This window comes from Eulemur rufifrons, chromosome 30 (assembly GCF_041146395.1).
Source record: "Eulemur rufifrons isolate Redbay chromosome 30, OSU_ERuf_1, whole genome shotgun sequence".
Taxonomy (NCBI): Eukaryota; Metazoa; Chordata; class Mammalia; order Primates; family Lemuridae; genus Eulemur; species Eulemur rufifrons.
Window position 1 is genome coordinate 86,043,741 of NC_091012.1, and position 25,086 is coordinate 86,068,826.

Here is a 25,086-nt window from a genome sequence, read left to right on the forward strand (position 1 = left end):
ATCTAAATAATGGAAAAACAAACACCACATGTACTCATTATTAAACTGGAACTAAGTTATGAGCACACATGAGTACAGAGAGAAGTAAAACTCAGTGGAAATCAAACAGGTAGGAGTAGGGAGGTGAAGGTGGGCAAAAACCTAAATGATGGATACAATGAACACTCTTATGGCACAGAAGCAATCCATGTAATCAAAACATTTGTACCCCCATAATACTTTGAAATAAAAAAAACCCAGTTCTTGGAAAGTTGGAGCAGAGAAAAAAAAAAAGGCTAATCTTGCAGGGGAAAGGGGGCCCTAAGTGTCATTGGCCCTGCACAGATTTCCTGAGAAAATTCATACATTATTATTCGGAGTTGCAATTTAGTAGTAAGGAAGTTCAGTGGACAAGAATTCATTTAGCAGGATACTAACTCCATCACAGATACTAATAAAATCAGGTTTCTGGAACTTAAAGGTTGAAAATCAAACCTTAAAGCAGATATGACTTCAGAAACGCCTGCAAAGGGCCTGCTGTGGATTTCTGTGCAGAGCCCTTCAGAAGGCAGGTAGAGGGAGAAGGGTGAATTAGACAAATACAAGACCCAGAACCTGATTTATAGGAGTTAACACTTCAGTTAGAGAGACAGGATATAAACATAGAGAGTTAACTGTACAACAAGGCAGGTTGAATCTTGAGGTGGCCTCTAATTACAAAACACACTGGCAAATAAATTTTCATATACTTGAAGGCAATTGTTAAAATGTCTTCTCTAGCTTTTGTCCACAAGAATGCCTAATATTTATTTCTTTCAGATATTCTAAACCTCCATATTCATGTTGTTCCTTCCCATAAGTGATTTTTATTCTTTGACTCTTAAGCATTGTGCCAGTCCTACAGGGCCTGAGCTTCACTGATGCAAAATAAAATGCATATCTCAATTAATCAGCTCTTTCCCAAATTTATATAACTAAGTCCCTCTATGTTTTCCTTTAGAGAATATGAAGAAATATTGCACTGGGGACAAGAGCATAGGTTTGGAATCATACACAGCAGGGTTTTAGTCCAAGCTCTGCTATGTGAGCCTTAATCAAGTTACTTAACTTCTCTGAACCTCACTTTCTGCATACTTACAATGTGAATTATAATAATACCAAAAAATTAGGTGCTTTGGTTACCACAATGCCTGGCACATAGTAAGTGCACCATAAACGGTAGCTATTATTATTATTTTGTTAGTAAAGCAAGCTCACTTCATTAATTTAGTAAAAATAAATGAATTAGAGACTTTCTAAGATATATTATCAGCTCCACACTTATGCAAACACTGGCTGGCCCTCTTTCATCTCCATTAGACTACATGGGGATTGCTTTTTGATGCTCCAGAGACCTTTCTTTATTCATTAGAATGATCCAACCACAAGACTCTGCTTAAAGCATAAATGAAGGCTTTTTAAATGAAGGTTTTCTGCTTGCACCCTTAGTTACAAAACCTTTTTCTTGCCAAAGCATCTTAATTAATCAAATTTGAGGATATAAAAAGATAATGTTTTACCAGCACTTTGGAAGAAAGAACCCAGGTTTTGGAGCCAGACAGAGCAGAGTTTGAGTCCTGGTTTCAGCTTTAGCTTGTAGCCTTAGAAAATTTATTTCAGAAAATTACCTAACGTCTCTGAACTTTTTCCATTTCCTGAGCCTCAAATATTGATAATGAGGCCGGGCGCGGCGGCTCACGCCCATAATCCTAGCACTCTGGGAGGCCGAGGCGGGTGGATCGCTTGAGGTCAGGAGTTCGAGACCAGCCTGAGCAAGAGTGAGACCCTGTCTCTACTAAAAATAGAAAGAAATTATCTGACCAACTAAAAATATATATAGAAAAAATTAGCCGGGCATGGTGGCGCATGCCTGTAGTGCCAGCTACTCGGGAGGCTGAGGCAGTAGGATCGCTTAAGCCCACGAGTTTGAGGTTGCTGTGAGCTAGGCTGATGCCACGGCACTCACTCTAGCCTGGGCAACAGAGTGAGACTGTGTCTCAAAAAAATATGTATATTGATAACGATAATAAGGCCTAACTCAAGTGTTGGGAGACTCAAATGAAATCACATTTTTAAAGGTGATTTGTCACATTTGTCAAAGCTGCAGCACATAATAGTCACTTTGCAAATGTCCTTTACCTCACCCCTCTTTCTGAAGTCTTTCATGTCTCTCCTTTGAGGCTTGATGTGAACTGAAGAACTGGGAAACATACAGATTTGGGATGAGTGTTAAATCAAAGTGTGTGAAGTGAGTGCACAGGATATAGTTAAGTCTAGACAGAAATGCAGAATGATCCCAAGCTGTTTTGAGGATTGAGCTGAAGCAGACATAAAGATAAAGGCTGTGTGGATGGAGCTATTTCTTGGATAGAGGAAAGAATGATAAGCATTGCTGTTCTTGTCCAAAAGAATCTAAGCCATGAATGAATGGTACAATGCAGGGCAGGTAATTTTGGAGGCAATAAATTAGAAGATGGAGGCAAAAGCTCTGATGAGAAGTCAAAAGTATCTGTATTGGAAACCCAGTCTGCCACTTACTAAATGACTTCCGGCAAGTTAATGAAACTCTTTCAGCCTGTTTCCGCATCTGTAGAGTGTAGGTAAGACCTTACAGATTCATTGTGAGAGTAAATGGAAAACATGTAAAATGTTTAGCACAGTACTTGACACATAGTATTGTGGACATAGAGCAGCAGATGCCAGGAACACAGATGGCAGGGACATAGTCCTAGGTGAGGCACAGAAGTGGTACCAGGAGATTGAGGGCCAGTCATTGAAAAGGAGGCCAGGAAAGTGCCAAAAAAGTCTTTAATTTTATAAATTGGCTTCGGTTGGGCTCTGGCATTTTGTTTTCAGAGCAAGGCCAGGCCAATCATATATAATATTATTACCTATCCACCGAAACTCAATGTAGTTCTCCAAGGAAGACTGATAGTTGCTGAGTAGTGGAAGTTCATGAGTGGATTAACAAAATGTGGTATGTATACCCCGGCATACTACTCAGACATAAAAAGGATAAATTAATGCCTTTTGCAGCAATTTGGAAGGAACTGGAGACCATTATCCTGAGTGAAGTGTCTCAAGAATGGAAAAACAAACACCACATGTATTCTCTGATAAATTGGAACTAACCAATGGGCACACAAGTACACAGAGGAAAGTGAAAGTCATTGGAAATCAAGCAGGGGTGAATGGGGAGGAGGGAAAGCGCAAAAACCCACCCAACAGGTACAATGAACACTATTTGGGTGATGGGCACATTTATCACCCTGACTCAAGCCATGTATCAAAAAAATCTATAGCCCCTTAATATTTTGAAATAAAAAAGAAAAAAGGCCAATTCCAAAAGGTAAAAGAAAAAAATAATAAATAAATCTCTAGCAATAATTTTTTAAAAAGAAATTTGGAGGATTAGGAAAGACTGATGAAAACTTCAGGAAAAGAGGACAAAGATACTACCAGGGGTTGGTGGAGATTGCTTCTCTAGTCAACCTAGCACAGGGTAAGGCTCTATTATTGTCTTCAAGTAGGATAACAGAGAACAACCTGTGAAGATGGCAATTTTTTAATAAGTATTGGTATTATATCTGTTCAAATTTGGCTGCCAGGGGTTTAATGCTCTTAGGGCAGTTTTCCTTTTAAAAGAAGACAAAGGAAGGTACTCTTAACACAGGGCCTAGATCCCAAATGATGAAATTTCAAGCATTATGGAGGAATTAGGTTAAAGCAGACCATCCTGTCCTATCCAGCTACCACACTGACAACAGTGCCCATGCCAAATACCAGTTTTCTGTATATGTATGCAGTTGTATAAATCAATTTCCAATTTCAATCCACAGTCATATCTAAGCTCCCTTGAAGTTGACATCCTAAGCCAAATTGCCTAGAGTACTATGGGAATAACACTTCAGAAGGTGTGGAAAAAGCAAAAGACTTGATTTTTACACGGGATGAAATCTTAATTTCAGAAAACAGCACTGAGGCACGATAACAAAACCACCCACTCAGAAAAGTTTCTTGTTTTGACTTCCTATTCAGCCTTTATCTAGTAATCAGCCCAATGATTGTGAAATTAAACTTTTAAAAAAGGAACCATTCTCACTGGTCATAGCCATAAGATCTTAGATACATGATTTTCATATTCACAGCTCAGTGAAAACACAATCCTTCTCTTCAGAGTTGATATTTGAAGAAAGTAGGAAACTTAATCCACAAAATGTCTCTGAGAGGTGATATCTCATCACCACCATCATCATCCAGTCCCAGCTGCATGGTTGTTCTAGCACAGGAGCAAATAAACAAACAGTCGTAGAGAAAATCTTTTCCTACAGCACCATGTGTGTCCACTCGTAAACAGGCAGAAGAACCTTGGTCAGATTTCTATGAGTTCCTCCTCCTCTTCCACCAGTGGTTGGTATTGTGTAATGATAAGTATATTTAAAAGGTAAGTTAAAAAGAAAACAAATATTTATGGCTGGTTTTGTCAAATTTGGAAAGATGTTAAACCAAAATTATTTCTTTATTTGATAAATAATGGAGAGAGAGAGAGAGAGAGATAGATCAAAAAAATTCACCAACACCAGTGTAGGACCTCATGTGAATAAGCCCAAACAATTTCATATTAGAGACAAAAGAGAAAAATTAGAGCCACTACTTCCTGTTAAAAAGCTTCCAATCAAATACAGAGATGTGAGATGTGATGCAGGGGGACAAGAATAGAAACAATTATAATTATAATGCAAGACAAAATGAAATAAGTGGCATAATAGTGGTACAAACTTTTTGCTATTGTGGAACAGAAAAGGTATCAATTCCAATTGGAGGAATCAAGAACAGCCTCACCGAAGTAGTGAGAGTACCCAAACTAGTCCCTCAAAGATAAGTAGGATTTAGGTAGGTAAAGGAAGAAGAACATTGGAAACAGAACCAGCAAAGACATGGATGTTTATAGGATATTTGTAGGGCAGCAGTGAGAAGAATGAAAGTAAGGGGCTGGCAAGGTGCATAGGCAGTGAAAGTTTATAAGCTAGAGTATTTGTTTGGTTGAAGTGGATCTGAATGTGCTTTTCCTTTCCAGAATCTACAGAAGGTTATAAGGAAAAGGAACTGGAAGAAAGGAAAGAGTTAATTAATAACTTCAAAAAGTTCTCTTGACTGCCATATTAGTTTCCCACAGCTGCCATAACAAAGTACCACAAACTAGGTCACTTAAAACAACAGAAATTATTTTCTCACAATTTTAGAGACTAGAGTTCAAAATCAAGATTTTAAAATGGCCATGGTCCCTGCAAAAGCTCTAGGGGAGAATCCTTCCTTGCTCTTCTAGCTTCTGGTAGCCCCAGACACTCCTGTTCTTGTAACTACATTACTCCAAGCTCTTCCTCTGTCTTCACATGGCCATTCTCTCTGCCCAAATGTCCCTATTCTTGTAAAGATATCAATCATATTGGATTAAGGGCCCATCTACTCTGGTATGAAATCATCTTAACTAATTATATCCACAATGACCCCATTCCCAAAAAAAGTCACATTCTGAGGTACTGAGCATTAGAACGTCAAGATATCTTTTTTTTGAGGGGGGACACAATTCAATCTATAAAAGCTGCTGAGTGCAGTGTGCATAAACTATGGCTTTGCAAAGCCTGGAATTGCCATTCCAAAACAAGATTTTGGCAAAACAGAATTTTTTTGAAAATTGAATAGCTTAGATAAAAACTAGAATGCTGTAAAGAAAAAACAGCAACAGCCTAAATACACATTTACACACACAAATACATTTTGCAGCATTCTTGGTATCAGATTAGAAAACAACATGAAGATCTTGGTGTGGTCACAAGCTTTCCTGTTAAGGAAGTAGGGGAGAGCAGCAATGAATCATTTGCATCTGTGGGTCTGAGATGAAAAAGGCCAAAAAAGGAAACAAAAGGTTAATCTTCATGAGAAGGTTGAGAGTGCCAATAAATGGCCAGGGTTGGTGAGAAAGAGAAGTGTGGTTGGGGTCCTGCCATTTACTCTCACACCCTCTGTCAATGGAAGAGTTTGCTGTGATAAGAAACATAAGCTAAATTTTTAGTATCTTTTTAACTTAGAAAAACTGGAAAGGTTTGTGAAATAATAATGATAACAATAAAATAATATTCAATTTGTCTCCAGTTTAGGGTTTCCAAAGTCTTTCACATAAGTTCTTAGTTATTTTTTATAACAGCTCCATGAGGTAGGAAAAGCAGGTATTTATCAGCCTGTGACTATCTCCCAAATATTTCTCAAGAGAATTTGGTTCCACTTATAAGTGGCTTTTGATCATTCTCATGGAAAGATAATGTACTACTCCAGGCAGAATATGTAAAAGGACAAAGAAATAGTCCAAGCAGAAAATTCTCTCCACATTCAGGAAAAGGGCAGCGGTCATGAAAGAGTTTATGAGGGAAATGAGAATTTAGTTGGGCTGATGGGAAGAATGGTAACATAAGCATTAAAAATGAACAGAAAATTCACCATAAACCTTATTTTCTACTTATTTGGCTCTTTGAGATTTTAGTAATAAGCTAAGTCTTATTACTAAAGGTAGGTAACAGACAATAAAGAGCATGAAATGCTAGGCCTGATATTAGGTACAGTGAATAATACAATGATGTATAACAGAGTCTCTCTCCCAAAGTTGCTCACATTTGATTTGAAGAGATAGAATGTAAAGAAAAACTAAAATATAAGTTAGAAAGTGTGATATTCCTAAGAAATGGACAGAGAACATGCTCTGGGTGTTCAGGGGAAGGAGGGCTAATTTCCTGTTGAAGTGGTCAGGGAAGGCAAGTCTTGTGTGAATAAATGACTGACCATTAAAATATTGTCTTGTGCAACCTACAGAATGGGGGAAAATATTTGCAAACTATCTATATGACAAGGGATTAATAACTAGAATGTATAAGGAACTCAAACAACTCAATAGCAAGATAACAGATAATCCAACTGTAAAATGGGGAAAAGATCTGAATGGGACATTTCCCAAAAGAAGACACGCAAATGGCCATCAGGATATGAAAAAATGCTTAAAATCACTAATTAGCAGGGGAATGCAAATCAAAACCACAATAAGATAACATCTCACCTCAGTTAGAATAGCTTTTATCAAAAAGACAAAAAATAACTACGTTACCAAGGATTTGGAGAAAGAGGAATGCTCATACACTGTTGGTGAGAATATAAATTAGTATATCCCCCATGGAAAACAGTATGGAGATTTCTCCAAAAAAAATAGAACTACCATTTGACCTGGCAATCCTACTACTGGGTATCTACTCAAAGGAAAAGAAATCACTATATCAAATGGCTACTTGCACTCACATGATTAGTGTAGCACTATTCACAATAGCAAAGATATGGAATCAATCTAAGTGTACCTCAACAGATGAATGGATATAGAAAACATGGTACATATACGTATTATTCAGCCATAAAAAAGAATGAATTTATGTCATTTGGAGCAACATGGATGGAACTGGAGGTCATTATGTCATGTAAAAAAGCCAAGCACATAACGACAAATATTGCACATTCTCACTCATATGTGGGAGCTAAAAAAGAGGATCTCATGGAGATAGAAAGTAGAATGATGGTTACCAAAGGATGGGAAGGATAGGGAGGGAGGTGGGGATAAAGAGAAGTTGCTTAATGGGTACAAACATACAGTTAAATAGAAGGAATAAGATCTAGTGTTCAATACCACAGTAAGGAAATTAGAGTTAATAATTTATTGCATATTTCAAAATAGCTAGAAGAGAAGAATTGCAATGTTCCCAACACAAAGAAAAGATAAATGTATGAGGTGATGAATATCCCCAGTTAGCCTGATTTGATCATTGTACATTATACACATGTATAAAATATCACATGTACCCCCAAAATATGAAAATTATAAATCAATAAAAAATATTTTCCCATGTGCTTCCTATTTTACTGAATGTATCATGAATAAGAAGACAAGTATCCTAGGGAATGAGAGTTAAGTGTAAGGGATTCCTCTTGGAAGTGATGGAAATGTTCCAATATTGATTTCAGGGACGGTTATACAACTCTGTGAATATACCAAAAAACTATAGAATTGTATACTTTAAGTGCCTAAATTATGTGAATTACATCTCAATAAAGCAGTCACTAGAAAAAAATATGCATTTTAAGAACATCTACCACCATCCTACTAATGCTTCTAGTGGAGAAAAAATGCAATTGCAAGTTGAACACTAAGAAATTGAGAGCTAGGGAAGATGTCAAAAAGAGATCCTTAATAACCACAGCCTTGTAGTATAGCTTGAAGTCTGGTAAATTACTACCTCCCATTTTGTTCTTATTGCCTAAAATTGCTTTTGCTAAATGAGGTCTTCTCTGGTTCCATACGAAGCATAAAATTATTTTTTCTATATCTGTGAAAAATGATGTTGGTAATTTCATAGGGATTGCATTGAATCTGTAGATCACTTTGGGTAGTATAAACATTTTAACAATGTTGATTCTTCTGACCCAGGAGCATGGTATGGTTTTCCACCTGTTTACGTCCTCTGCTACTTCCTTCCTCAGTGCTTCATAGTTCTCCCTGTAGAGGTCTATCACCTCTTTAGTTAAATATATTCCTAGGTACTTTATTTTCTTTGTTGCTATTGTGAAGGGTATTGAGTCTTTGATTTGGTTCTCAGTTTGACTGTTATTGGCGTATATGAATGCCTCTGATTTGTGTGTATTGATTTTGTATCCTGAGACTCTACTGAATTCATTTATCAGTTCCAGGAGTCTCTTGGTTGAATCCTTGGGGTTTTCTAGATATAATATCATATCATCCCCAAAGAGTGAGAGTTTGATCTCTTCTATCCCCATTTGAACACCCTTGATTCTGCTGTCTTGCCTATAACACCATTTGTATACTTTTGCTTTGGTTGCCTGTGCTTTTGAGGTGTTGTACAAAAAAAAAGTTTTCCCAGGACAATGTCCTGGAGCATTTTCCCAATGTTTTCTTCTCATAGTTTGATAACTACAGGTCATAAATTTAAGTCCTTAATCCATTTTGAGTTTATTTTTGTATATGTTGAGAATTAGGGATCTAGTTTCATTCTTACGCATATCATTATCCAGTTTTCCCAGCATCATTTATTGAAGAGACTGTTCTTTCCCCCATTGTATGTTCTTTGTGCTTTTGTCAAAATGAGTTAGCTGTAAATGTGTGGATTTATGTCTGAGTTCTCTATGTTGTTCCATTGGTCTGTGAGTCTGTTTTTATGGTAGTACCATGCTGATTTGGTTACTATAGCTTTGTAGTACATGTGGAAGTCAGGTAGTGTGATACTTACAGCTTTTCTCTTTTTGCTCAGAATTTCTTTGGCTATTTAGGGTCCTTTGTCGTTCCATATAAATTTTAGGATTTCTTTTTTCAATGCTATCGAGAATATCATTGATATTTTCATATGGATTGCACTGACTCTATAAATTGTGTTAGGTAGTATTGTCATTTTAACAATATTAATTCTTCAAATCCATGAGCATTGGATATCCTTCCACTTGTGTGTCCTCTTCCATTTCTTTCATCAGTGTTTTATAGTTTTCCTTTTATAGATCTTTCACTTCTTTGGTTAAATTGATTCAAGGATATTTTCTATTCTTTGAAGCTATTCTAAATGGCATTGCTTTCTTGATTCCTTTTTCAGATTGTTTGCTGTTGGTTTATATAAATGTTATTAATTTTTGTATGTTGATTTTGTACCTTGCAACTTTACTAAATTTGTTTACCAGTTCTAACAGGTTTTTATTTTTATTTATTTATTTTTTTGGTAGACTCTATGTTTTTTTATTATTTATTTTATCTTATTATTATGGGGGATACAGAATTTCAGGTTACATACATTGCCCATGTACCACCTTTCCCCCCAAGTCAAAGCTCCATTATCTGCATGCAAGGCTAATTTTACTTCTTCTTTTCTAATTTGGATGCTCTCATATTTTTCTCTTGCCCAATTGCTCTGGTTAGACTTCCAGTATTATGTTTAATAAAATTGGAGAAAGTTGGCATACTTATCTTGTTCCAGTTCTTGGAGAAATGGATTTCAATTTTGCTCTGTTCAATATGATGTTGCTTATGGACTTGTCATATATAGACATTACTATTTTGAGGTATGTTCTTTCTATACCAAATATGTTGAGTCTTATTATCATAAAGGGATATTGAGTTTTATTGAATGCTATTTCAGCACCTATTTAAATAATCATATGGTAGTTTTGCTGGTTTTGTTAATGTGATTTATCACATTAATTGATTTATATATGTTGATTCATCCTTGCATTCATGGGATGAATCCTACTTAAGCATGGTAAATGATCCTTTTAACGTGTTATTGAATTTGATTTGCTAGTATTTTCTTGAGGATTTTTGCATCTATGTTCATCAATGATATTGGCCTGTAGTTTTCTTTTTTTTTTTTTGTTGTGTGCTTGTTTGGTTTTGGTATCAGGGTAATGCTGACCTTGTAGAATGAGTTTGGAAGTATTCCCTCTTGTTGAATTTTTTTCAAGAGTTTGAATAGAATTGATATTAGTTCTTCTTTAAATGTTTGGTAGAATTCAGTGGTGAAGCCATCAGGTCCTGGGCTTTTCTTTGAAGGGGCACTTTTCATTATGACTTTGATCTCATTACTGATTTGTTTGCTAAGGTTTTGCATTTCTTCATGGTTCAATCTTGGTAAATTGTGTGTGTCCAAGAATTTATGTATTTATTTAGGTCTTATGATTTGTTGGCATATATTTTTTCCTAATAGTTTCTAATGATTCTTTGTTTTTCTTTGGTCTCAGGTGTTAGGTACCATTTTTTGTTTCTGATTTTAAGTATGTAAGTCTTTTATCTTTTTTCTTTTTTTTCTTTCTTATTTCAGCATATTATGGGGGTACAAGTGTTTAGGCTATGTATATTGCCCTTGTCCCACCCGAGTCAGAACTTCAAGCATGTCCATCCCCCAGATGGTGCACACCACACCCATTAAGTGTGTTTATACCCATCCCCTCCCATTTGCCCTATATCTGAGGAATGTTATTACTATATATGTACTTAAGTGTTGATCAGTTAATACCAATTTGATGGTGAGTACATGTGGTGCTTATTTTTCCATTCTAGTGATATTTCACTTAGTAGAATGGGTTCCAGCTCTATCCAGGATAATATAAGACTTACTAGATCACCATTGTGTTTTGTAGTTGAGTAGTATTCCATAGTATAAATATACCACATTTTATTAATCCACTCATGTATTGATGGGCCCTTGGGTTGTTTCCACATCTTTGCAATTGTCAATTGTGCTGCCATATACATTTGAGTGCAGACGTCTTTATTACAGAATGTCTTTTTTCCTTTGGGTAGATGCCTAGCAGTGGAATTGCTGGATCAAATAGAATTTCTATTTTTAACTCTTTGAGATATCTCTAAATCATTTTTCACAGGGGTTGTACTAATTTGCAGTCCCACCAGCAGTATAAGAGTGTCCCTATCTCTCCACATCCATGCCACCATTTGTTGTTTGGGGACTTTTTGATAAAGGCCATTATCACTGGAGTTAGGTGGTATCTCATTATGGTTTTGATTTGCATTTCCCTAATGATTGGAGATGTTGAGCATTTCTTTGTATGTTTTCTGGCCATTATTTTGTCTTCTTTTGAAAAGTTTCTGTTTGTGTCCTTTGCCCATTTATTGATGGGGTTGTTTTATTTTCTCTTTTTGATGCTACTGTAAATGGAATTGTTTTCTTAATTTCCTCTTTGACTTCTTCATAGATATTGTGTAGAAACACCACTTATTTCTGTATGTTGATTTTACATCCTGCAACTTTGTTTAATTTGTTTTTAGTTCTAACAGTTTTTCATGGAACCTTTAGGGTTTTCTATATTTAAGAGCATGTAACCTGTGAATACAGATAAGTTTACTTCTTCCTTTCCAATTTGCATGATTTACTTCTTTTTCTTGCCTAATCGCTCTAGCTAGGACTTCCAGTTCTGTGTTGAATGGAAGTGGTGAAATCAGGCATCCTTGCTTTGTTCTTGATCTTAAAGGAAAATCTTTTAGTTCTTAACATTTGAGTGTAATGTTAGCTGTGGGTTTTTCACATATGGTCTTCATTATATTGAAGTAGTTTCCTTCTATTCCTAGTTTATTGAGTGTTTTTATCATGAAAAGGTGTTGTATTTTTCAAATACTTTTTTTGCATCTACTGAGATGATCACATGGTTTTTTGCTTCATTCTGTTAACATGCTGTATCACACTGATTGATTTGCATGTGTTGAACCATCCTCACATCCCAGGGATAAATCTCACTTGGTCATGGTTTATAACTCTTTCAACAAGCTGTTGAGTTAGGTTTGCTAGTATTTTGTTGAGGATTTCTGCATCAATATTTATAAGGTACATTGATCTGTAATTTGTCTTTGTAATAGTGTATTTGTCTGGTTTTGGTATCATAGCAATTATGGCCTCATAGAACAAGTTTGGAAGTTTTCCTTCCTCTTCAATTTTTCTGGAAGAATTTGAGGAAGATTGGTATTAATTCTTCTTTAAATGTATGATAGAATTCACCCATGAATCCATCTGATCCTGGGTTCTTCTTTGATGGAAAGTTTTCGATTACTGATTCAATCTCCTTACTAGTTGTAGATTTGTTTAGATTTTCTTTCTTCATGTTTCAGTCCTAGTAGCTTGAGTGTTTCTAGGATTTTCTAGGATTTTTTCCATTTCATCTATGTTACCCAATTTGTTGGCATATAATTATTCATAGTACTTTAAGTCTTTTTATTTCTGTAAAATTGGTAATAATATCCCCTTTCATTTGTGATTTTAGTTATTTGTGGTTTCTCTCTTTTTTCCTTTATCAATCAATCTAGCTAAAGTTTTGTCAATTTTGTTGATTTTTCATAATTTTCTCTGTTGTTTTCTTAGTATTTGTTTTGTTATCTCTGCGGTAATCATAATTATTTTCTTCCTTCTGCTAGCTTTGGTTTTAATTTGTTCATCCTGTTCTAAAAGGTATAAAGGTAGGTTCTTGATTTGAGATCTTTCTTTTCTTTTAATGTAAACATTTACAGCTATAAATTTCCCTTTCAGCACTGTTTTCACTGCATCCTATATATTTTGGTATGCTGTGTTTTCGTTTTTATCTGTCTCAAGATATTTTGTCGTTTCTGAGTTAGCTGACACAGTGACCAACCCCTTGGCCCAAATACAGACTAGAAAGCTGCAAATTTGGTCTGCTCTGCTCTCTCCAATTTGTGGAATAGGACTAGGGATTGGGCCACAATTTCTCCCAAACTACATTGTCCCAGGGTAAGAAAATGTGTTGTGGGGAGGCAAAGGTGAGTATTGTGAGAGTATTATGAGATTTTCTACTGTTGTTCTTTTTTGTTATATAGGCATTTATTTGGTTGCTGTAGATCTTTGAATGATTTACAGAGCTCCTATAAAATTATTTTAGTTTCTTTAGTGTTTTGTTTATTTAGTGTTTCTGTGGGGGAATGAGGGCCTGGATCTTCCTAGTCAGCCATCTTACTGACATTACACTTATTAGGCATTTTTGAAGGTAGGGTTCACAAGGTCAGGGTTAAGTATTTATTACTTTAACAACAAATAAATTGTACACAGCCAAGGGGCTGCCCTTGTGTTTGTTGTAATTATAGTAGCTTGATCAGAAAAATCCCCAAGGTTACTAACACATCTTTCTGTGATTAAAAATCTGTTTTCAAAATCCAAACCAAGAGCTTGAAGGCTGCCTCGGGAGTGTATTGTCTCAGACTTAAGATTCAATTAGATAAGTGTTCCTATACCCTGATCTGTACTTTTCATACCTTTGCTAGTAAGGATTCCTGCCTCAGTTATCCCTTCTGTACCTGAATAACTTAATTCCTGGTTGATATAAAGTGTGATTGAGTATTGAGTCCTGACTGTTTCTGGCAGAGAATTTCAGGAAGCCTAAATGCCTTTTATACCTTTGTAGTTTTCAGTTGCCTCCATGAATAGGCAAGTGTCTCTACCTATCTTTGTATCCTTTGGAAGGATTGTTTAACAGGAGACATTTAAGTTCAGCCACGTTTCATGGTTTGTACAAGATAAGCTAAAGAAAAGATTAAGGAATTAAATTTAAGCCATATTGGATCACCTTTGGAGTTTATTTTAAATGACGAGGTTTGAGGAAGTTTATTTTAAATATATTGACAGGCACATCTAGATTCTTTAACAGGGTCCAAGAAATTATTTTTTAACAGTCTAAGACTCACACAAACATCCTAACAATTCTCAAGGTAATTAGCACCATGAGAGAGAGAGAGAGAGAGACAGACCTGGTTAATCACAACAGGATAGTTTTCAGTTCCATTTTTACACAAGAGAGAGAAAGAGAGAGCAAGAGCCTATATCTCACATTTGTTTGAAACTTCCTTTATAATATATTAAAGATGTTGTGGTTTTACTTTTTCTTTGTCAATGCAAAAAGTCTCAGCTAAAAAGGAAGAGACTCCTCATAATGAACAACGGTTGATTGTTGTTTTCAACAACCTTCTTCCTCTTCCTTCCCAGAATCTACGAGGCTTTTCAAGACCCAGAGCTGACCCCAGCCCAGTTGAACTTATCTTAAGGCTCCAAGCTAGACTTCTCTTGTTCATGCAAACAGGCTTTGACATTATATGTGCAAGAAACTGTTCTTTTCTGTCTTTGCTACAGAGCTTACCTTAAATGAGGAAAAATACACTGTTCTAGTTTCAGGTTTGAGGAGGGATGTGTTCTTCTGCCTGCTAAATACATCTTTTCTTCACCATTGAAGAGACAGAATCACAGAATTCAGATCCCCTCCCCTACATCCATTCACCAGAGACGGTACCAGGGACTGATAATCAGTCATATTGAAGGGCCAGTTACTAAAAGGTCACTCTCATTGGAAGGTCAAGATTTTGCTTAAGACCTGCTTGAAAGGGTGGAGGTAGCAGTCTGAGATTACTAGAAGCCTGCAGGAGAAGGAGAAGAGGGCCAAAAAGGGGGGCAGAATCTGGCAAACTCATAGAGGATAGGGCTTCTCCTTCCTATTCTTAGGACTGGACCTTCATCTCTCTGTTTAAAGTGAGGTTTGGGAGGTGATGGTGTGACAAAACACCAGAGCAACCAGGCTGTCAGGGCCACTGGACAGACATACAAGTCAGAAAGGGCTACTGAGGCCCAGGATCTGGAGGGACATCCCTAAAATGGGCCTACATCACAGCAGCTTCCATTTCAATGTCATAAACGGATACACAGGCAGTATCTGCAATATCAGAACCCAACATAAATGTGAGAACAAGAGAAATGTGTCTTTGCATACTTCTCCACAGCCCCCTGCAATTTAGTTCCTCTGATTGCTTCTCCTGTGGTGTTATCAACTGCTTCCCTTCACATCACACATGTACATACTCATACATACACACATATGTACATCTCTCCCGCATCCTATAGTGCATGTCCCACATTTACTGACTCTTGTTCCCACTGGGTTGTCAATTAATCCCTACTTAAAGCATCAGTTGATCATAATTTAGGATGTGCCCCCTTTATGAAGTCATTTGATGGGGGCTTAGGAAGACCAAATAGTTTCACAGTCTAACCAGGATTAACTCTCTAATGATATATTGAAAGGTATTAGAGGGCATAATCAGGCACAGGGAGAAAAGTTAACACTAGACTGAAAGAAGACCCAGTTCTCAATACAACCAGGCCACTTTAGGCAAGTAAGAGCACTACACTAAGCCCCTGTTTCCTCATCTAGAAAATAAAGATAATAAAAATAATTGTACTTTGTAAAACAAAGCATTGTTGATGATTTTTCTACCAAAGGTCATTGGTGTGGCCTTTTGGCCACATCACTTACCTATCTCTCAAGCTACCAGTAAGCAGTATTTTCTCTAGTGAATAGGCTGTGGGATCCTCTACCTATACACAGGAGACAATACAGAAGTTGCCCTGAGATTGAGTTAAGAAAGCAAGGAAAACTTTTGTTTCCTAGTAGAGAGTAAAGTTGCAAAGGATGAGACATAGGATGAATATGCTTCAATGGTGGGGAGAGGTTAAGAAAGTGCAGGAAATGACAAAGGATTTGACTCAAACCAAATTTTCAACAGTCTCCTGATTGTTTACATAAATTATAGTAAGTCCATGCAGTGGAACATGCATAGCTGTAGATAAGGATGATGAGGCTTTCTATGCACTGACATAATGTGTCGTCATGAAGTATTAAGTTAAAAAAAAGAGAGTAAGGAAGAGAGTATGTAGTATACTACCTTTTGAAATCTAAAAAGAAGGCCGGGCGCGGTGGCTCACGCCTGTAATCCTAGCACTCTGGGAGGCCGAGGTGGGCGGATCGTTTGAGCTCAGGAGTTCGAGACCAGCCTGAGCAAGAGCGAGACCCCATCTCTACTAAAAATAGAAAGAAATTATATGGATAGCTAAATATATATATATAGAAAAAATTAGCCGGGCATGGTGGCGCATGCCTGTAGTCCCAGCTACTCGGGAGGCTGAGGCAGGAGGATCGCTTGAGCTCAGGAGTTTGAGGTTGCTGTGAGCTAGGCTAACGCCACGGCACTCACTCTAGCCTGGGCAACAGAGTGAGACTCTGTCTCAAAAAAAATAAATAAATAAATAAATAAATGAAATCTAAAAAGAAAAATAAAAGTATATGTTAATATTTGCTTGTGGTAGCATTAGGAAACAAAGATACACAAGACACTAATAAAAGTGGTATTTATGAGAGATAGTGGGATCTAGGCACATGGAGGACAAAGGTAGCATGGAGAGTTTTCACTATATACGTTAATATATATGTCTATATATATATTTATTTTTCAATCATGTGAATATATCTCCTATTCAAAACATAAAATAAAATTACTTTTTTGTGGTAGCTCACGCCTGTAATCTCAGCACTTTGGGAGGCCGTGGTGGGTGGATCTCTTGAGCCCAGGAGTTCTAGACTAGCCTGGGCAACATAGCAAAACCTTGTCTCTACAAAAAAATTTAAAAATTATCTGGGCATGTGCTTATAGTCCCAGCTACTAGGGAGGCTGATGCAGGAGGACTGTTTGAGCCCTAGAGTTGGAGGCTACAGTGAGCTATGATCATGACACTGCACTCAAGACTGGGCAATAGAGCAAGACCCTGCCTCAAAAAAGAAAAATTACTTTTTAAGTTAATAGTGATTTCAATAAACGATGATATAGCACCTCTTGTATTATCCTGGATAGAGATGGAACCCAGTCTACTAAGTGAAGTGTCACAAGAATGGAAAAACAAACACCACATGTACTCACCATCAAATTGGTATTAACTTATCAACACTTAAGTGCACATATAGTAATAACATTCATCGAGTGTCGGGCAGATGGGAGAGGGGAGGAGGGCATGGGTATATACACACCTAACGGGTGTACCATCTGGGGGATGGACATGCTTGAAGCTCTGATTTGGGCAGGGCAAAGGCAATATACATAACGTAAACATTTGTACTCCCATAATACGCTGAAATAAAAAAAAAATACGTTAATAGTGATTTATCTTTCTATGTGGCTTTTATTTTCTTCTTTACATCTTTATGCCATCTGTATGGATGTCTCTTCCTTTAAGACATCTGCAATCTAGTTGAGGTGAAAATGCTCACAATACCATAATAGCTAACATGTATTGAGAATTTACTCTATGCCAGAAACTATTCTAAATGGTTTACATGTATTGATCCATCTTATCTTCATTTACAACTATAGATAAGTCCTATTATTACCACAGTTTACAGATGAGGAAGTCAATACTCAGCAAAGTTAAATAAATTGCCTGAAGTCACAGAGCTAGTTTGTGGTAGAGCTGGAATTCAAACCTAGATTGTATGGCCCTAGAGCCTGAGTATGTAATAGCTGTGAACTCTATAGTGCAGCTTCTGAAATTATAGGAGTTCAGAGAATGAAAGATCCATGTGGCCTGGAGTGTTCAGGAAGTACCTTAATGAAGAGGCAGGGCATATGCTGGTGCTTGAACACAGGATAAATTTTAACAGGTCGAAAGACTGGGGAGAAATGGTATTTTAAATGAAGAGAACAGAATGAAGGAAAGTCTTGTAGTGGAAGTAAGACTGGAACATGAATATTTACACCAAGTGAGTAAATTCATTCATCATGATACAAACATATAAACCTGGCATTAGGTTCAATTCAAATTCTTTTGTTTAACTCTTTTTTTTTGAGCTCTGAGTATAATTTATTCATATACTTGCCTAGTAATTTGTTATACAGACAATAGAAAAAAATACAAGTGCTCAATTTAACTCTTTTAATGCTTTCAGTTACCATTTGTTTTTTCAGATATAGACACAAACTATGACTTATTTATAACAGGCAAAATAAGGTAGAAAAGGAAAGATCAGTTTTTCAGTTTTATCTTCCAACTTCTATTGACAAGATAACAGAGTGGTGAAAACAAATTGTTAATCTCTTATTAATCTTTTATTCTCACTTTGAAATAACCTATCAATTCCTATAGAGACTAAATCATCACTCAAATTTTCTTATTTGATACCTTTGATATATTTGAATTAATTATAGAATTTAACTAAACTCTGATTTTTGACCTCAGAAGTAGTACTCCTTCCCAACATTTCCCCTCTTCCTAACATTTCCTCTGCCTGTACCTGCTTAGGTGAGGCCTATCATATCTTTGACTTTTGAGAATCAATCCAGGGGTGACATTTCATGCACTTGAAAAAATTAAGAGGACTAAATTCCAACTTATTCCATACAAGATATATTGCTTCAGGCAAAGAGCTTTTTAAAACTCTAAAATGGAAAAGGTATGCTTTTATTAATAAATTACATTGTATATATTAGAATAATATGTTTGTGTTGATAGTTAAATAAAATGAAGAGAAATTATTTGGGGTCCATCTTTCTCAAATGTCTGTTACATGATATTAGCCATGCCATTTACTTAACTCAATACACATTATTATCATTGTTCAAATGTGAACAAACTACTAAAGTCCTCTTTTCCATGTCACTCATTATAAGACTATTGTAGACACAGCTCCAAACTACAGTGACACCGAAGCAGAATAGTGCCCCTATATGCTGAATCTCTAGAGCTCCAGAAAAGGATAATCAGAAGAAAGTGAACTTTTTGCTTCCTGATAGCAAGTTTACTAAGTAATCAGTTCAGAATATTCCTGTTAGTCTATCATGTTCATATCAAGCAAAACAAAAAAACTTCCTCAAAGTCTTCCAAGAAATAGTATTCCCATTCTCTGTTCTGCATGGCAGTCTGGCTTCCTGCACAGCATCTGTCCCCCACCTCCAACTACACTGAGGCTGTGTCCCCACCATTATGCTCCTGATGATCACCTTCCACCAAGTTCTCAGTTTTCTATCTACTTGAACTCATGGCATATGATGCTAACCAGCCCATTCTTAAAAGGTTTCCTCCATTCATTTACATAACATTACATGGACTTGGTTTTCTTTTCTATGTGTCTTATAATATTTTGTCTTCTTAGCTAATTTGACATCTTACTTGAATGTATTCCCTGTAGGCATTCCTCACAACTTAGTTTTTGACCCTTTGTTCTTTCCTGTTATTTTACCTATAATTTAGCCTATTAAAATAATTTTCATTATCTCTTGTATGTAGATGATTTAAGTCTCTATCTCCAGTCATGTGTTCTCAACTGAGTTGCAATTCTTTATTTCAAAATGTCTGCTGAACATTTTCACTCAGATAATAACAATCATAATATTCCATATTTTACTTAAAATTTATAAAGCACTTTAACATACACTATCTCATTTGATCCTATCAATACCCTTTGAGTTAAGAAGTACAGGTATTATTAATTATTGCTGCTTTTTAGAAGAGAAAACTAACCTTTCAGATATTTAGATATTTTTCTCAACACTGAATAGATGGTAAATGTTGAAGTCACGAAGGGAAATGTACAATGATGTTGACTGAATAAATAAACAAATCTTTAGAGTCCAATTCTTTTTTTTTTTTTTTTTTTTGAGACAGAGTCTCACTCTGTTGCCCGGGCTAGAGTGAGTGCCGTGGCATCAGCCTAGCTCACAGCAACCTCAAACTCCTGGGCTTAAGCGATCCTAATGCCTCAGCCTCCCGAGTAGCTGGGACTACAGGCATGCGCCACCATGCCCGGCTAATTTTTTCTATATATATTTTTAGTTGGCCAGATAATTTCTTTCTATTTTTAGTAGAGACGAGGTCTCGCTCTTGCTCATGCTGGTCTCGAACTCCTGATCTTGAGCGATCCACCCGCCTCGGCCTCCCAGAGTGCTAGGATTACAGGCGTGAGCCACCGCGCCCGGCCTAGAGTCCAATTCTTATGTCATTAAATTGAGTTCAACTTTAGCTAGACAAGTCCAGAAGCGATCTCTTCATGTTGCCTTCCCCTTCCCAAACTGTTTCCCACTCCCAACCTTTTATATATATATATATATATATATATATGTGTGTATATATATATATATCAGTAACTTCATAATTCCCTCAATCATTCAGGCTTATGGCTTTGAAACCACCTATGAATTATTCCCTATTAACTTACCACCTATTAACTTACCACCTAACCAATCAAGTCTAACCAGTAATTTGTTCCTTCTAAAGACTCAGTGTCAAAGTTACTAGGAAGCATACCTAAGCACAATATTTTTTTTTTTTAGATCTGTAGTTCCTTTTTTTTATTTCATCTTATTATTATAGGGGATACAGAATTTCAGGTTACATACGTTGCCCATGTACCACCTGTCCCCCCAAGTCAAAGCTCCAAGTGTGTCCATTCCCCAGACATTGTGCGTTGCACCCATCATGTAGGTATATATCCCTCCCCTCCCCACCCCCTCTTCCCGAGTCAGCACCTTCCAACGTGACCATTCCCCAAACGGTGCGCAATGCACTCATTATGTAGGCATACACCCATCTCCTCCCCCCACCCCCCACCTCAGTCTGATATCCGATTGGTATCGTTCCCAGATGTGTATTTAGGTGATGATCAGGGAAACCAATTTTCTGGTGAGTACATGTGATGCTTGTTTTTCCATTCTTGGGATACTTCACTTAATATAATGGGCTCCAACTCTCTCCAGGAGAACCATAGAGATGTCGTATCTTCATTATTTCTTATAGCTGAGTAATATTCCATGGTACACATATACCACAGCTTACTAATCCAATCATGTATTGATGGGCATTTGGGTTGTTTCCACATCTTTGCTATTGTGAATTGTGCTGCTATAAACATTCGGGTACATGTGTCTTTGTTATAGAATGACCTTTTTTCCTTTGGGTATATGCCCAATAATGGGATTGCTGGATCAAATGGCAGGTCTACTTGAATCTGTTTAAGATACCTCCATAATGCTTTCCACAGGGGTTGCACTAGTTTGCAGTCCCACCAGCAGTGTATGAGTGTTCCTGTCTCTCCACATCCACGCCAACATGTGTTGTTTTGGGATTTTTTGATAAAGGCCATTCTCACTGGGGTTAAGTGATATCTCATTGTGGTTTTGATTTGCATTTCTCTGATGATTAGGGATGTTGAGCATTTTTTCATGTTTGTTAGCCATTCTTATATCTTCTTTTGAGAAATTTCTATTCATGTCATTTGCCCACTTTTTGATAGGGTTGTTTGATTTTTTCTTGCTGATTTTCCTGAGTTCTAAATAGATTCTTGTTATCAGTCCTTTATCTGATGTGTAGTATGCAAAAATTTTTTCCCATTCTGTAGGTGGTCTGTTTATTCTCATGACTGTTTCTTTGGCTGTGCATAAGCTTTTTAATTTAATCAGGTCCCATTCATTTATTTTTGTTGCTGCTGTGATTGCCTTAGGGGTCTTCTTCCTAAATTCTTTGCCTAGGCCAATATCTGTAAGAGTCTTTCCTACATTTTCTTCTGGAATTCTAATTGTATCACACCTAAGGTTTAAGTCTGTTATCCACCGTGATTTGATTTTTGTGAGAGGTGAAAGCTGTGGGTCCTGTTTCAGTCTTCTACATGTGGCTAACCAATTCTCCCAGCACCATTTATTGAATAGGGATTCTTGTCCCCAGAGTATATTCTTTCCTGCTTTGTCAAAAATTAGGTGTCTATAGGAGGATGGTTCTATATTTGGATTTTCTGTTGTGTTCCACTGGTCTGTGTCCCTGTACTTGTGCCAGTACCAGGCTGTTTTAAGAACCACAGCCTTGTAGTATAGTTTGAGGTCTGGCAAATTAATACCTCCTATTTTGTTTTTATTGCTTAAAATTGCTTTTGCTATACAGGGTCTTCTCTGATTCCATACAAAGTGTATAATTATTTTCTCTACGTCTGTGAAGAATGATGTTGGTAGTTTAATAGGGATTGCATTGAACCTGTAAATCACTTTGGGTAGTATAGACATTTTAACAATATTGATTCTTCCGATCCACGAGCATGGTATGTTTTTCCATCTATTTGCAAGTTCTGCTATTTCTTTTCTCAGTGTTTCATAGTTTTCCTTATAGAGGTCCTTTACCTCTTTAGTTAGGTATATACCTAGATATTTTATTTTCTTTGTTGCTATTTTGAAGTGTATTGAGTCTTTAATTTGGTTTTCCGATTGACTGTTATTGGCATATATAAATGCCTCTGAATATTTTTAAAAATTAGTTGTTAGCCAAGAAAAAAGTCTTAGGAAACAATGAAATTCACTGCTGTAGGAAGTATCAGGGATACTATAAAAGCTATATATTCACCTGGTTAGAAGTTAGAATAGATGATTTTACACATTCATGCTAACTATAGAGTCTTTGAAATTCTATGAAAATATCTTCTGGCGTTTCATTCACATTGGCACCACCTTAGAACAGATCCTTATCACCTCATACCTGGGCTGCTAAGGCAATAACATCCTAAACTTTTCCTCTTCCCTCAGTTTCTTTCTCTGAAAATTACTGTCAGATAATATTTCTAAGCACTACATTCCTCTTGTAACTTCTTTACTTCAAAACCAAAGGTGAATTCATGCTATTCTCAAAGTAAACGTGTTAGCCTATCATTCAAAAATTTCCATTAATCTCCATCCAATTTCATCTTCCAATTCCTCCACAACTTGCACACTGTATTCCAGACAAACCATTCTCCTAACTGACCCTTGTAAACAGCACTGCCATCATTAGGGAAAATACATTCCCTACAATGGCCTGAATCTTTGTCTCATTTCACAGAAACTTTAAGAAAGTAGTTTTGAAATTTTAGTTCTGTAGTTATTAGTAATCACATAGTATCTGAATATGAAGAAAAGAAGGCAGACACATGTGATAATAAAAATTCCTTAGTTGTGCTAATTTTTCTCAAGACATGTTGGATGAAATCTTGGTGGCAAAAAAACAAAGAAATACATCTTCAAAAGCAAACACTTTACTATCATATCACTAACAGTGAATGTTAATATCATTTTTTGAATAAATGATATTTTTCTCTCATCTGAATGGTTTATCAGTCAATCCTCTCCACACTGCACTTGCTATAGCTTTGGTCCAGTGGTTTCATAGTTGCTTGGACAAGAATCCAAAAAAATTAACTCCTCTGTGAAATGGCCCGAGATCTATGCAGCTGGGAATTTATTAATACTCAAGGAATATAATATTAAAAGGGCATGGGTTCAATTATTTTTTTGAGTATTTCCCAATTATAATGTAGTAAATCCTCACTAATTTGAATTAAATGCAAGAAAAGTGGCAGCCTGGAATATCAGCCTATATTGAAAAAATTTGAAATGTATTAATTTTAAGTATGTAGAGTAAATAGGATCCAGCTAACATTGCTAGCAAGAACAGATCCTGAGGGTCTAACTTAAAGAAAAGTAATGGGTAACAAACCATCTCTTTTCATTTAAATACATGCTTTCAAAAAGCTTGACAACATTATAACCTAAACTTTTGTACCCCCATAATAAGCTAAAATAAAAAAAAACCTGTGTACCCTCCACCAAATTCAATATTTGTTAATATTTTGCCAAAATTGTTTTATTTTTCAGTGTCATATATATATGTTCCTATACCATTTTAAAGTAAGTTGTAAACATTCTGATATTTCAGCATATTCCAGTAACAAAATAATCCCACAATGCTAAAAAAAAAAAAAAAGAAAAAAAAAGAGGCTTGACAACATGGGTTTTCTTTACATTCTCCCTAGGAAATATTGTTTAGACTCCTCATTTTCTCAATAAAGTCTTGAGTTACAAGTAATAAAAAGAGAAGATAAACATCACTCAAAAATTCAAATAATGACAAATTTCTCTTTTCAAATTAATAAACAAGACTGAAGATCTTTATTATTGTGAATTAAAATAAAATCTTAAGCTCCCTGCCAGCTGACTGAATGGACCCCCTGTTGGCCAAGGGAACCCCCTAAATACCCTAAAGCTGAGTTGCTGGCCATGAGAAGGGAGGTTAGACATGCCTCATCATGCCCTCCTTCCCTTCTTGGAGATGTCCTTTGTAACTCATTAACAAGTCTAAGGCTGTACAAGACAAAGGTAAAATCACACCTGCAGGTCATCAGTTTACTTAACAGATCACTTGAATCTGGGTGTATATCCAGTGACTTGTCTCTTACCTTAACTTAAAACATTCCAAGCCTTTAGACAAAGCTTCATTTCTTTAACCAATTGCAAATCAGAGAATCTTTAAACCCACTTATAACCTGTAAGCTCTTGCTTCGAGATGTCCCCTTTTGGGGCCAAACCAACGTACACTTTCCATGTATTGATTTATGACTTTACCTGTAACTCCTGTCTCCCCAAAATGTATAAAACCAAACTGCAACCCAGCCACAGTGAATCCACTTGCTCAAGGCTTCTTGGACATGGCTCTGGGCCACGGTCCTCAAATTTGGCTCAGAATAAACCTCTTTGAAATTATTTTACAGAGTTTATCTTCTTTTCTGTTGACATTATAAATCCCCAAGGGCAATCAAATGTCAGCAGAGATCAGCAGCACTATGGTTTCCAAAAGCTATTTTCTA